Below are 13,863 nucleotides of genomic sequence, written 5' to 3'. Positions count from 1 at the left end.
ATCTCTAAAAATTTTAATGGATAATTAGTATTCCTTGGTATACATATGCCACAGCTTGTTAATCCATTCCTGGGTTAGTGGACATTTAGGCTGTTTCCACATTTTCATGATTGTAAATTGAGCTATGATAAACAGTCTAGTCCAAAAGTCCTTATGATAATATGAGTTTTTTTCTTCTGAGTAGATGCCTAGTAATGGGATTGCGGGATCAAATGGTAAGTCTAATTTGAGTTCTTTGAGGATTTTTCATACTTTCTTCCAAAGAGGTTGTGTTAGTTTGCAGTCCCACTAGCAGTGTAAAAGTGTTCCTTTCTCCACATCCATGCCAGCATCTAGAGTTTTGAGATTTTGTGATGTGGGCCATTCTCATAGTGGTTATATGATATCTCAGAGTAGTTTTGATTTGCATTTCTTTGATGATTAGGGATGATGAGCATTTTTTCATATGCTTATTAGCCATTCATCTCTCTTCTCGAGTGAAGGGTCTATTCATGTCTCATGCTCAGTGATACATGGGATTTTTGGCTTTATTTTTATTGATTAATTTGAGAACTCTATAGATCCTAGTTATCAAGCTATTGTCCAATTCATAATATGCAAATATCTTTTCCCATTCTGAATGTTGTCTGTTTGCTTTGGTTGTTGTTTCCTTAGCTGTACAGATTTTTTTAGTTTAATTAAGTCCCATTTATTTATTTTTGATGTTGTTGCAATTGCTGAGAAAATCTTCTTCATAAAATCTTTCCCCAGACCAATATTTTCTAGTGTTTTTTCCGCGGTTTATTTTAGGATTTTATTATTTCATGCCTTAGATTAAAATATTTTGTCAATTTTGAATCAATTTTTGTAAGTGGTGAATGGTGCAGGTCCAGTTTCATTCTTTTTTTTTTTTTTTGAGACAGAATCTCACTATGTCACCCTCCATAGAGTGCTGTGGTGTCACAGCTCACAGCAACCTCAAACTCTTGGACTTAAGCTATTCTGTTGCCTAAGCCTCCCAAATGCTGGGTCTACAGGCACCTGCCACAATGCCTGGCTATTTTTTTGTTGTAATTGATTAGCTGACCCAGGCCAGGTTCCAACCCACCACCCTTGGTGTATGTGGCTGACGCTGTAACCACTGTGCTACAGGCCCTGAGCCCCAGTTTCAGTCTTTTACATGTGGTTATCTAGTTCTCCCAGAACCATTTATGGAATAGAATTTATTTTCCCTAGTGTATGTTCTTGTTTGGTTTATTAAAGATCAGGTGGTTATAAGATTTTAGTTTCATCTCATGGTTTTCTATTCAGTTCCAAATGTCAATGTCTCTATTTTTGTGACAATACCATGCTGTTTTGATCCCTATGGTCTTGCATTATAGCCTAAAGTTTGGTAGAGAAATAACCCCAGCTTTGTTTTTATTACTAAGAATTGCCTTGGAGTTTATTCTGGTTTTCTTCTGGTTCTACAGGGTTTCTTCTAGTTCCATACAAAATAAAGAATTATTTTTTTCAAAATCTTGAAAGTATGATCATGGTATTTTAATGGGGATTGCACTGAATCTTTAGATTGCTTTGGCAAGTATAGACATTTTCACAATGTTGATTCTCTCCAGCCATAGCATGGTATGTTCTTCCATTTGTAATACCTTCTGCTATTTCTTTTCTTACAGTTTTGTATTTTCTTTGTGGAGGTCCCTTACCTCTTTTGTTAGGTATATTCCTAGGTATATTATTTTTTTTCAGGCTAGTGTGAAGGGAATTTTATCTTGGATTAGCATCTCATCTTGGCTGTTATTGGCATATACAAAGGCTACTGATTTGCAGACACTGATTTTATATCCTGAGACATTACTATATTTCTTGATCACTTCCAGGTGTTATGTGGTTGAATCTTTGGAGTTCTCTGAGTATAAGATCATATCATTGGAAAAGAGCAAGCGTTTGACCTCCTCTGCCCCCATTTGGATCCCCTTTATTTCCTTCAGAAATTTATTTATTTGCTTCATAAATAAAGGAAAGACTCCGGACAAGAGTCTGATATATTCACAAGAACTTCGAGCACAACATCGAATAGTAGTGGTGATAGAGGAGAACCTTGTCTGGTTCAAGTTCTACATGGAAAAGCTTTCAGTTTTACTCCATTCAGTATAATATTAGCTGTGGGTTTATCATAGGTGGTTTCAATCAGTTTAAGAAATGTGCCACCTATGCCTATATTCTTAAGTGTTCTAATTACAAAAATATGCTGAATTTTATCAAATGTTTTTTCTGCATCCATTGAGAAGACCACATGGTCTTTGTTTTAGCTTCTGTTGACACAGTGAATTATGGATTTGTGTATTTGTGTATGTTAAACCTTCCTTACATCTCTGAGATGAAACCTATTTGATCATGATAATTTTTTTTTTTGGTGGGGGGTCAGTTTTTGACTTGGGCTGGGTTTGAACTGACCACCTCCAGCATAAGGGGCCAGTGCCCTACTCCTTTGAGCCATAGGCACCACCCAGATGAATTTTTTTTTAATGTTTAACTGTAATTTATTGTCTAGGATTTAACAGAGTATTTTTACATCTATATTCATTAGTGAAACTGGTCTAAATCTCTCCTTTTTAGTTGAGTCTTTCCTGGTTTTGGTATTAGAGTGATGTTTGCTTCAAATAACAAACATCAGAATGTTGAGAAAATTCCTTCCTTCTCAATTTTTTTGGAATAATGTCTGCAGCATGGGTATAAGCTCTTCTTTGAAGGTTTGATAAAATTCTAGTGTGAAGCCATCTGGACCAGGGCATTTTTTTTTTTTGTTGAGAGATTTTTTAATTTTTTTCTTTGATCTCACTTCTTGAAATTAGTCTGTTCAGGAGATCTATTTCTTCTTGGCTGAGTTTAGGGACCAGGTCCATTTCCAGGTATTGATCCATCTCTTCCACATTGTCAAATTTCTGGGCATAGAGTTTCTTGTAGTACTCAGAGATGATCTCTTGTATCACTGTGGCATCAGTTGTTATTTCCCCTTTACCATTTCTGATTAAGGCTATTAGATAGTCTACTTTTCTATTTCTAGTTAATTTGGCCAAAGGTTTATCAATTTTATTTATTTTTTTTCAAACAACCAACTAAAGAATATATATTTTTCTTGTCAGCCCATGGTACTAGGATAGACCATATACTTGGATATATATAAAACATCAACAAAATTAAAAAATAGAAATTCTACCTTGTATATTCTCAGACTAAAAAGCAGTAAAGATGTCTCAATTCTAATAAAAATGTTCATCCACACACATAGACATGAAAATTAAACAACCTTATGCTGAATGATAGTTGGGTTCAGGAAGAGATAAAAGAGAAAATTGTTAAATTCCTCAAACATAACAACAATGAAGACACAAGTTACCAAAACATGTGGGATACAGCAAAAGCAGTCTTAAGATGAAAATTTATCACATTAGACTCCAACATTTGAAAAACAGAAAGAGAGCACATCAATAAACTCATGAACCAAATTATGGAATTGATAAAAGAAGAAAAATCTAATCCCAAACCTAGCAGAAGAAAAGAAATAACCAAAATTTAACCAGAGATTAATGAAATTGAAAACAAAAGAATCATTCAGAATTAACAAAACAAAATATTTATTCTTTAGTTTTGAGATGGTGTGTTCTGTATATGTCTTTTAATCCTATTTATTCTAGGGTAACATTTATGTCCCTTGTATCTTTGTTTAGTTTCTGTTTAGAGGATCTGTCCAATTATGTCAGAGGGGTATTAAAGTCCCCATTTATTATGGTGTTATGGGATATCATATCACTCAGACACATCAAGGTCTGTTTCATAAAACTATAGCATTTAAGTTGGTGCATAAATATTTAAAATTGAAATGTCTTCTTCTTGTATTGTTCCTTTGACCAGTATAGAGTGTCTGTCTTTGTCTTTTTTAACTTTAGTTGCTTTAAATTGGCTTGTATCTAAAAATAAGATTGCAATCTCTCCTTTCTTCTGATTTCCAGTTGCTTGAAATACTGTTTTCAATCCCTTAACCCTGAATCTTGATTTGTCCTTCAATGCTAGGTATGTTTCCTGTAGACAGCATGTGGATGGCTTGTGCTTTTTTATCCAATCATCAAGCCTCTGCCTCTTCAGTGGTGCATTCAATCCATTGACATTTATTCAGAGAAGTGATAAGTGTGGTGAAGTTCTATTCATCTTATTTTGTGTAAGTCTGTTGTGTATTTTTATCCTTTGTTCCATTGTGGAAGCTATGTTTTGACCTTTAGCTTCTGGGTGTTTACTTTGTTGGCAGTCCATTGTGATGGTCAGTGTTGAGAATAGGTCTAAATGTTTCCTGTAGAGCTGGTCTTGTTGTGGCAAATATCCTCAGTGTTTGTATATCTGCAAAATATTTGATTTTTCCCTCAATTTCAAAGCTTAGTTTAGCAGGATAGAGAATTCTGGGCTGAGAATTATTGTGCTTAAGAATGTGGAAAGTGAATGACCATGCTCTTTTGGCCTGGAAAGTTTCAGTTGAAAAGTCTATTGTTACCTTGATGGCACTGCCTCTGTAGGTCAGTTGGTGCTTACTCCTGGCTGCTTACAGAATTTTTTCTTTTATCTTCACTTTGGATATGTTCATTACAATGTCTTGGAGAAGCTCTGAGTTGAGATTTCCTGGGGATTGATATCCATCTGAAAGGAGTGTTTTGGGATCTTTGGTAAAACTTAAGAAGTTTTCATTTATGATAATCTCCAGTAAGGCTTCCATCACATTAGGACAATCTTTTTTCCCTTTAAGGAACCTTATTATTTGTATGTTTCAATGCTTCATGGAGTCTCATAATTATCTAAGTGACTGTTCTGCTTTTTCTCTCTTCTGCCTCTTTGACTACCCAGGTTAACTCAAAAATTTTATCCTCTAGCTCTGAGGTTCTTTCTTCTCCGTGGTCTAACCTATTTTTGATACTTTCTACCGCATCTTTACATTCCTTCATTGCTTCCTTCATTTCCTTAAGCTCCGTTATCTCTTTTCTATATTCTACATATCTTTCATCCAACTTTTTGTCTGTCTTTCCATTTTCTCATCTACTCCTTTTATTGTCTTTATTATTCATATTTTAAGTTCCCTTTATGTTAAACCCATTAATTCTTTATAGGTGGAGTTTTCTGTAGTAGCTGCCTCATGGTCCCTTGAGGAAGTTGCTCTGTTTTGGCTTTTCATCTTGCCCCAATTTTTCTGTTGGTTTCTCCTCATGTGTTCTTACTCTTGTTCACCATTTGTCCTCCATTTTACGTCTTGTTTCCTCCTTTACCTCAAATTACCTTGTCTCAGAGCTTTGGTCAAAAGGAAGAGGAAGGTAATGTGCAAGCATGGAGAAGCAAGAGGAAAAGAAATAAAGAAGAAAAGATAAAAAGAAAACAAAAAGAAAAAATGGAAGAGACATAAAAAAATAGAATTGAAGAATAAGAGAAAATGAGGACAGAAAGACAGAATGAGAGTGATAGAAGAAATGGTATCGATTGGCATGGTGTTAAGGCCACTCCTGTAATTGAAGGATTTTGAGAGGCTGGGCTGGGTTGGTTTCTTGAAATCAGGAACTCCTTACCAGCCAGAGCATAGCCAAACTCTTCCTCATACCAAAAATACAGGAGTCCTTGCTCTTCCTGTAAGTAAAAATGGAAGTTAAGAACAGAACTGACCAACCAAATTAGCAAAAACACAACACAACCAAACAAAACAAGCTCAAATAGCCAAAAACTGTAGCAACCTCAATAATATAGGAAAGAAGAGAAAAAATAATAAAGAAAGTAAAATAATAAAAATAAAAAAATATGAAAAAAATTTATATATAGTGGAAGGGACCAACACTAATAGGAATGTATACATTACAATATGTCATCAGGACACCAGATGGTGGTGTGGTTTTTTTTAGGAAATGGAAAACACAGCAGACAATCTCTAGGGTCCTTTTTCCTAACTTAGTTGCCTTCAGTGTTCACCTGATTGTTTCCTTAGTATTCAGATTCTGCCGGGTTGGGTCTTAAAGCTGACAATAATCCTTCAGGGGAAGGTCTCACAGGGTCCCCTGACAACAGTTCCTGTGGGGTATGAGAGTCTCTCAGCCTGTCCCAAGAGTGGAGTTCTGATCCTGGCAGGTGGAATTAAGACAACATGCTTTAGGTCCCTGCTAAGACCTCCTCATGAGCTTCCTGTGAAGACACCCTGGCTGTGAAGACCTTCTCAGTATGGCTGCCTTGCCAGCCAACAAACCTATGGAAAATCCTCTCCAATACACATTCCAATCTGATTGCTGTATACTGTTCATATCTGCCCACTCTTCTAAGGTTTTCACCCAATGAGCAATTCCCCTCCCCAAACTGAAAATCCAGAAAGGCTTCTTCCCATTCCAGATCTCCATGGTGGTGCCAATCAATCTTGACAGTCACAATAACTTGCTTAATGTGTCATATTTCCACCTCTGTGGATCACATGCTGCATCCAGCTTGCCACCTTCTCACTGTGGCACCTGGGTACTACTCCAGGCAAGGTCCCCATGGCAGGTATGGCTGAGGTCTCTCTTTTTCCCCAGTTATACTAGGAGAGCTCACCTGAATTATACTTCTGGTCCACTATCTTATTCCACTTCAGAAGTCACGCTTTTAAATGGCCAAGGTCATTCATTGGGAGGATAAATTATGCATAAAATCTAAAGGATGACCATTTTGAGCAGGGTAAATAGTAAATTTAAGTTCTTGAGGCAGGACCATGTTTACCTTTCAAAGGAATTACAAGGCAGCCAAAAATGCTAAAATAGAGTAAACAAGAGTGGAAGATGCAGATGAAGTCAGGGAGGATTGGCTGGATTGTGCAGGACTTTATTGGCCATTATTAGGGCATTTATTTTATTCTGGGGCACAGGAAACTACAAGAAAACTTGAGGAGAAAATGATGTTATAGTTATAGAAATGACAATACATGTAAATACTAGAAAGAAACTGTTTTTTTTTAGTCATTAAGCTCAAGGAGAGAAACCTAAGGAGGAAAACTGAATGTTAATTGTACTTCTGTGTAAGTGACTTTGTTTTCCTCCTTTTGTATGTTTAGAACCTTTCCTGAAACACATTTTTTTCCTCTGTCACTAAATCACAGAGCTGTGCTCTGCTACTCCTAGACTATGTTTAAACTTGATTATAAGACACTGGTAGATATGATGGCTATAATAACATCCTATCACCATTAGGCATAAAAGCTGATGATAATTACCATCCTATCTTGGCATATGCTATATTATTTTCTGAAAAACATGTTTTTGTTGCTTGCTGCTTCAGGAAACCAAACATGTTAGTTTTTGGACATCACCATTAAGATGCTGTGTTTGGATAGTTTTGAATATATTTTTTTAATAATTATGTAATTCTAATATTCTACTTTTTTTTTAAATTGTTAAATCATAGCTGTGTACATTAGTGCAATCAAGGGATACAATATGCTGGTTTCATATACAATCTGAAATATTCTCATCAAACTGTTCAACGTAGCCTTCCTGGCATTTTCTTAGTTATTGTATGTAGACATTTGTATTCTGCATTTAGTAAGTTTCACCTGTACTTATTCTAAGATGTTTTATGATCAATGATTGGTAAAGAAATCCTGGGTTAACTTCCATGTGTCAATAAGTATAACTTAGGAAATACTTTTCAGAAACTCTGATAAACCTGACTATTAATATGTGTCTTGTTTTGTATCATAAACAAAACATAATAGCAACCAGTAGTAATCTCTATATAAAATAAGGCATTGATCCTAATGGTTTTCTAATAAAATTTTAAAATAAAATTTGTAGAGAAGCTTACAGAACAGTTTGAAATGTTATATGTGTACAACACTTAGGGCCCAAGAATCAGAAAGGAAAGTGTTATCCTAATATTTTGTATATATATTTATGGTAAGCAGATATCACAGTTGCTTAGAAGAGTCTAGATTTATTCCCTATGGTGCTGAGGTTTATTAATAACATTTCTTCATTTTCAAAAATGTTTTGCTTTGGAGGATAATGTATATAGTTACTTTACCACCTTCTTCAAAATACCTGGCAAAAAAGCATTGGAAGTTAGTATAAATATAAATTTAATAAATCCAAAAGTGAATTAGCTAAATTGTTCTTGAGGGACCAGAGGTCAACTGGATGTAAACTTGAATGAAAATTTTGAAAAGGAATAAATATGCCAATGTATTGTGCTATAGTAAATATAAAACAAAGGCTGAAAATATTGTGAGTCTTTATGTGAAGGCAGAAATGCCATAATCACCTCCTTAAGGCTATTCTTCCTTTTAGCATGTTTAGCATGTTAATTACTGACTCATATCCTGGATAAAAATAAGCAGTAATATTATAATCACTCTCCCAAATTTTAGTCTAAGTTCAGTTTTTAAATCCAGTGATGATTTAAAGGAGTGTGGTTCTATTATTACTCCAGGAAAGAAAATGTTGCAAATACTAATGTATTTAAATGAATGAGGAGAAAAAATAAAATAATAACAATATAAAATCTTTACTGGAAGATAAACTATATTATGAAACAGGATGGGTAATCATAGTGTTATGTGGTTGACATTATAATAACTTTAGTTCAGTTAGAAAGAAAAACTCTAAATTTAAACATCCCCTTTTATGTAACTGTTGTCACTGTCATATTTATCCACATTGCGTATCTTTTAACATATTTTAGTTATAACTATTTTTAATATTTTCATCATTTATCTTTTATACTGAAGTTGAAAGTGATTATCAATCACCATGTCAGTATTAGAGTATTTCACATTTGATTATATGTTTACATTTACCCCTAAATGAACTTCATAAAGTTCATAATTTTTATATAATATATAAAGTTTAGGTCAATGTGTTTTTCTTGGTTTCTTTTCCTTCTTTCTTTCTTTTTTCTTTTTTGGCTTATGTATGTTCAGTTACTCCAACATAATTTTTGAAAAGTCTGTCCTTTCTCCATTCAATTGGTTTTTCATTTTGGTCAAAATTTAGTTGGGCAATGATCAATTTTAAAAAAATAAAAAAACTAATAAGTGAATTCAACAAAAATAAAAAAATAACTAATAAATGAATTCAGCAAAGTTGCATGAGTCACTCTCCCAAATTTTTAATATACTCACAACAAATGTGAAAATGAAATTATATTGCTCCAAAGAGAATTAAATACCTGAGTTAAGATTTAGTTGTAGTTATAGGATCTCCCTATACACTGAAAGTTATTAAACTCTGATTAAAAAATAGAAGAAGTAAATATAGGAAGATACCATGTTTATGAATTGGAAGAATCAACAAAATACTGATTATGCCATTTTAAATAAAAACAAGATGACAATCATATTTTCCTTAAAGAGTTTGGAAGATTAATTATGACATATACCTATGAATTATTTGATAATTAATAATTATTTGATTTAATGTTATTATTCTTAACTTTTTACATTTCTTTATTTCTAATATCTAGTGTGTTGCTCCATTATGTTCATTCTATTCCTGGATATCTATGAAAAATATCATCTTCCCCATTCTTTATTTCAAGCACTTATTTTTTTACCACTTGTTTGGTCTTTCTCATTCTAGCTCAATACCTGTCCAAATTTCAAGCCACTACAAATTGAGCCTTCAAAAAATTCTAAAATCTAATTATATATCTGTCTTGTTTATAAGTACTTCACTCCTTGGCTGGGTGCAGTGACTCACGCCTATAATCTTAGCACTCTGGGAGGCCTGACTTTATGTGCATATTAGTTGCCTAGGGCTACTTTAATAGATTTTATGAATCCTATGTACTCAATTTTGATATGAGGACAATTAATGACAATTAACATTATGGGGGGGGAAGCAGAAAGAGGGACGGAGGGAGGGGGGTGGGGCCTTGGTGTGTGTCACACCTTATGGGGGCAAGACATGATTGCAAGAGGGACTTTACCTAACAATTGCAATCAGTGTAACCTGGCTTATTGTACCCTCAATGAATCCCCAACAATAAAAATAAATAAATAAATAAATAAATAAAAGTATGTATCTAGGGCTAGATCTAGATATCTACCTTATAATCCAGCAGCCCCATCCTCAGTATTTAATAACAACAACTTCTAAGTACACAGAAACTTGGGTGAATTTGGTGCATGGCTTGATGAAGCTCCCAGAAGTGTGCTGGAGGAGGATAGATAATCCTCATGGGTGCAGACAGACTCTCATATATGTCCAAATGAGGCTATTTTGAAAGTGAAGGGATACTGGTAATAACTATTCTTATGAAAGAAAAAAGGCATAAATTATTCCTGTCTGGGGAAAAGTGGGATATGAAGTCACCATAATTACAGTTTACTATACTTTTCCTATGACTGAAAGTAAACACAAAAGCAGATAACTGTGAGGGTGAGCCCCTTCCTTACATCACAGTCTTTCATGAAGGCTTATGCTTAGGTGTACAGATGCCTGCACTAGTAGAGTTGAATGGTAACACTAGTATGGCAGGAAAAGTCCTGTTACAGTTTGAATACAACTTGAAAAAATATTCCATACATATATATTTATTTTATTTATTTTTTTGAGACAGAGCCTCACTTTGTCACCCTTAGTAGAATGCCATGGCATCATAGTTCACAGCAACCTCAAACTCTTGTGCTCAAATTATCCTCTTGCCTCAGCCTCACCAATTGCTAGGACTATAGGTATCCTATAGTCAATGTGTCAATGCCTGGCTAGTTTTATTTTTTCTTTCTTTGTTTATTTTTTTTAGGAGAGAAAGCATCTTGCTCTTGCTCTGGCTGGTCTAGAACTCCTGTGCTCAAGCCATCTACCTGTCTCAGTTTCCCAGAATGCTGGGATTACAGGTGTGAGCCACCGCTTTGGGCCTATATCCCATGTATCTTAGGAGAAGAGTTTAAAAGACAGAAGTAGTTATTCCAGTAAAGGCATTCAAGCATAGACTTGAACAACTACCGGTAAGGATTGTTATGGTGAAAACTGAAATATCAATCAGGTTTTTAAATGAATGGAAAGGTCACTTCCAACTTGGAGGTTAAGTAATTCTACCATTTACACTCTATGTGTTCTCATATTAAGGAAAAGAGCCACATCCATTTCCAGAAATGTGGAAGTTTATGGAAGAAAAAGACATGAAAAAGAATTAAGAAGCATTTAGTATCTATGGAGAAGCCAGGCACTCATTGCTTCTCCTTTTTAAGAACCTTGAAGAACTACACTTAATCTGGTTCGTACTGTTAATCAAAATGAAAACCAATTAATTAATAATTTCTCTGACTTTACTTACAGAAACTAGAAGAAATTTAGAAATATTAAATATTGGTGTTTGCTATCTCCCCTGTGGTTTTTTTTTTGTGGGAAACCAGCTCACGTTTAATTGTGAAATTTTAAAATTGTTCAAGTATTTTGACATTAGCCCCATATTTAGTCTCTCATGACAGGAATACCAACCAATCACAGGATTCCATGGGTTTAATAAGTTTACCCCTTCAGTTCCTATTTGCAGCACCCGATATTCCTCTGCAATACCAGACAGACCCGGCAGTGGCCAACCATAAATTTCTGTTCCCCCAGAGTTTAAAAGTTCAGGTCTCCGAGTATTGTGTTGCAGTGGCACTCGCCAAAATTAGTACCTCCCCAAACTGAGGGGCTATAATGTACCAGTGAAATAAGCTTTTTCCCCTTCATGGGGAAGAAAAAAAATCACTCCAAAACCTAGAGGGTCGGGCTGTGGGGTCTTTCCTCCTGTCTCATCTCTTCATCTCTTCAGGCTCTTTTTTTCTTTTTCTTTTTTTTTTTTTTTGCAGTAGAGCAAGAGAGACCAAATCCTAACCTGAGTTACAAGAAACAAGACAGTGATGGCTATAACAGGAGTGACCAGGAGCAACTGAGACCCTCCTTTACCTCCCACATCCAATGTATGTGCTTCACAGAAAAACAACAAAAATAACAAATCCACAAAATACAACAGCTAGAATTACAAAACCCATTCATCCAAGGGTGGTGGAAGGCAGGAAAGGAGGAGGGTAAATAGCACAGGGCCAAAACAAAATCCAGGCACAGCACAGGGGATGGCAAAGGCTAGAAAATAGCTGCAGAAAAACCTGTGGTCCTTTCAGACTCAGGTGGTGTTAAGAATCCACACACTGGTGTCAGGAAGATTCTGCCTCATGTGCACCAGAGACAAACCTTCCAATTCCTCAGAGAGAAGTGAATATGCAGAAGGCCCTTGGCAGCCTCCCTCCACTCCCACCCACCCCCTTTGGGTGGCAGGGAGCTCAGTGGCCTGCAGCAGCTTTCGGTTTGGCAGGAGATGGATGTCGCCAAGGGAACGTCTCTGCAGAGGTTGAGCTGCTCAGGGCAGACTGCAGGTACACTGTCTTGAGGAAGAGTCGGTTGCTTAAGAAGACCACCAAGGAGAAGAGTCGCAACTGGAAGAGGTATGCTTTTCCAGGGGTCTTTGCCTCATTGACGCTGATAATGAATAAAGGAAAGAGGATGGAGAAGAGGCAGCCACTGATAATGTATGAGGACTGCATTGCAGTGAGAAAAGCCAAGGGCAAACCAAAGCCAAAGTAGGAAGGCCAGTTCCTTTCTATGTTTGACAACCGTTGGTGCATTTCAACGGTGCATTTCCCGAAACCAAATGGCATTTACGACTTTGCTCAGCACAAACAGGGGGAGCACCCAGAGAGCGCTGAAAATTGACGTGAGGAAAAATTCCAGCCAGGACCAAAAAACTCCATGCAGTGATGGATCACCAATAATTAGGGCTGTTACATACTGAAGCCCAGGAATAAACATTCGATAAAATAAGAGGAGACTACATCAGAATACTCCACCATTCCAAGCACAACACTGGAGAATTCTACTAACAATACGTGGCTCGCTCTCTCGCTTCCGCTCCGTGCTCTGGGCTCTCCTCTGTGCCAGGACACTGCTTGCCCTTCTTAGGCGCTGCTCCTCTCTCTTTTGCTGGATTCCAGCATCTAACTTTGAGATGGTGCAAATACCCCATATGGAGTCTTTGATTCCCCTGGCCAGGTCCTGGAGAAATGTTTTGACACTGTCAGCCATCTCTTCACTACCCAAACTATCGACTACACAGAGGAGAGAGAAGCACCCCAAAATCTCTCATCATGTAGGACCGGCAGCTCGGCGCCCGCCCGGCCGCCAGCTCCGCCCGGGCGCTTCCAGGGCCGGGGCCGCTGCGCCCTCACTGGGCATCTCCCCTGTGTGCTTTTATACTTGGTGTAGAATCTTTTGATTGTTTAGTGAAGAAAATGTGATAAGAACAAGCACAGATGCATCTTGGATTTTGCATTGCAGCTGTCTAGCTCTTCAGTGGTGAGCTCAGCTCAGGGTGCTCCAGGGCCTATTAGCTGGGCAATGGAAAAGTCCACTCGCATTCAGCTAGGGTGTATTTAAACTGTAAGAGAGGATCTGTGATGTGTTCAAGGTCAAAAAGTCTTGTTTCATGATCCTCATCAACAACTTTATCATAAATACAACCTTGGGAGACTCGTGACAGGTCTTTCAACACTTTAAAAAAACTCATAAAAATCTCTTTGTTCATATTTTAAGTGTTATTATATTTTTTATTTTTGGATATCTATGTTACCAAAGTTTAGAATGTAACTTCTGAAAGCTTCAACACTTCTGCCAAGCGAAAAGTTGAATTAAGAAACTTTCTTATCTTCAGTTATGGTATATAGTTTCTGGATTTATTTATTTATTTTTTTCTGATAGAAGAAAACACATTTTCTTCCTATCTTCCTGTATAGCATATCCTTAGATAAGGAAAAAATTCTGTTGGAAAAAAATGCTAATATCTTGATTAAATGACACAGAA

General features: G+C 36.3%; 1 pseudogene across 1 annotated transcript; it reads right to left on the bottom strand.

The window, feature by feature from the left end:
- Positions 1-12,253: 12,253 nt before the first annotated feature.
- Positions 12,254-13,124, bottom strand: LOC128598685 (etoposide-induced protein 2.4 homolog; annotated as a pseudogene). Its single transcript, XR_008383683.1, has one exon. The product of XR_008383683.1 is annotated as an etoposide-induced protein 2.4 homolog (transcript).
- Positions 13,125-13,863: the final 739 nt, after the last annotated feature.

This window comes from Nycticebus coucang, chromosome 11 (genome assembly GCF_027406575.1).
Source record: "Nycticebus coucang isolate mNycCou1 chromosome 11, mNycCou1.pri, whole genome shotgun sequence".
NCBI classification, from domain to species: Eukaryota; Metazoa; Chordata; class Mammalia; order Primates; family Lorisidae; genus Nycticebus; species Nycticebus coucang.
The sequence above is the reverse complement of the archived record's forward strand: the minus strand, read 5'-3'. Positions and strand labels throughout refer to the sequence as shown.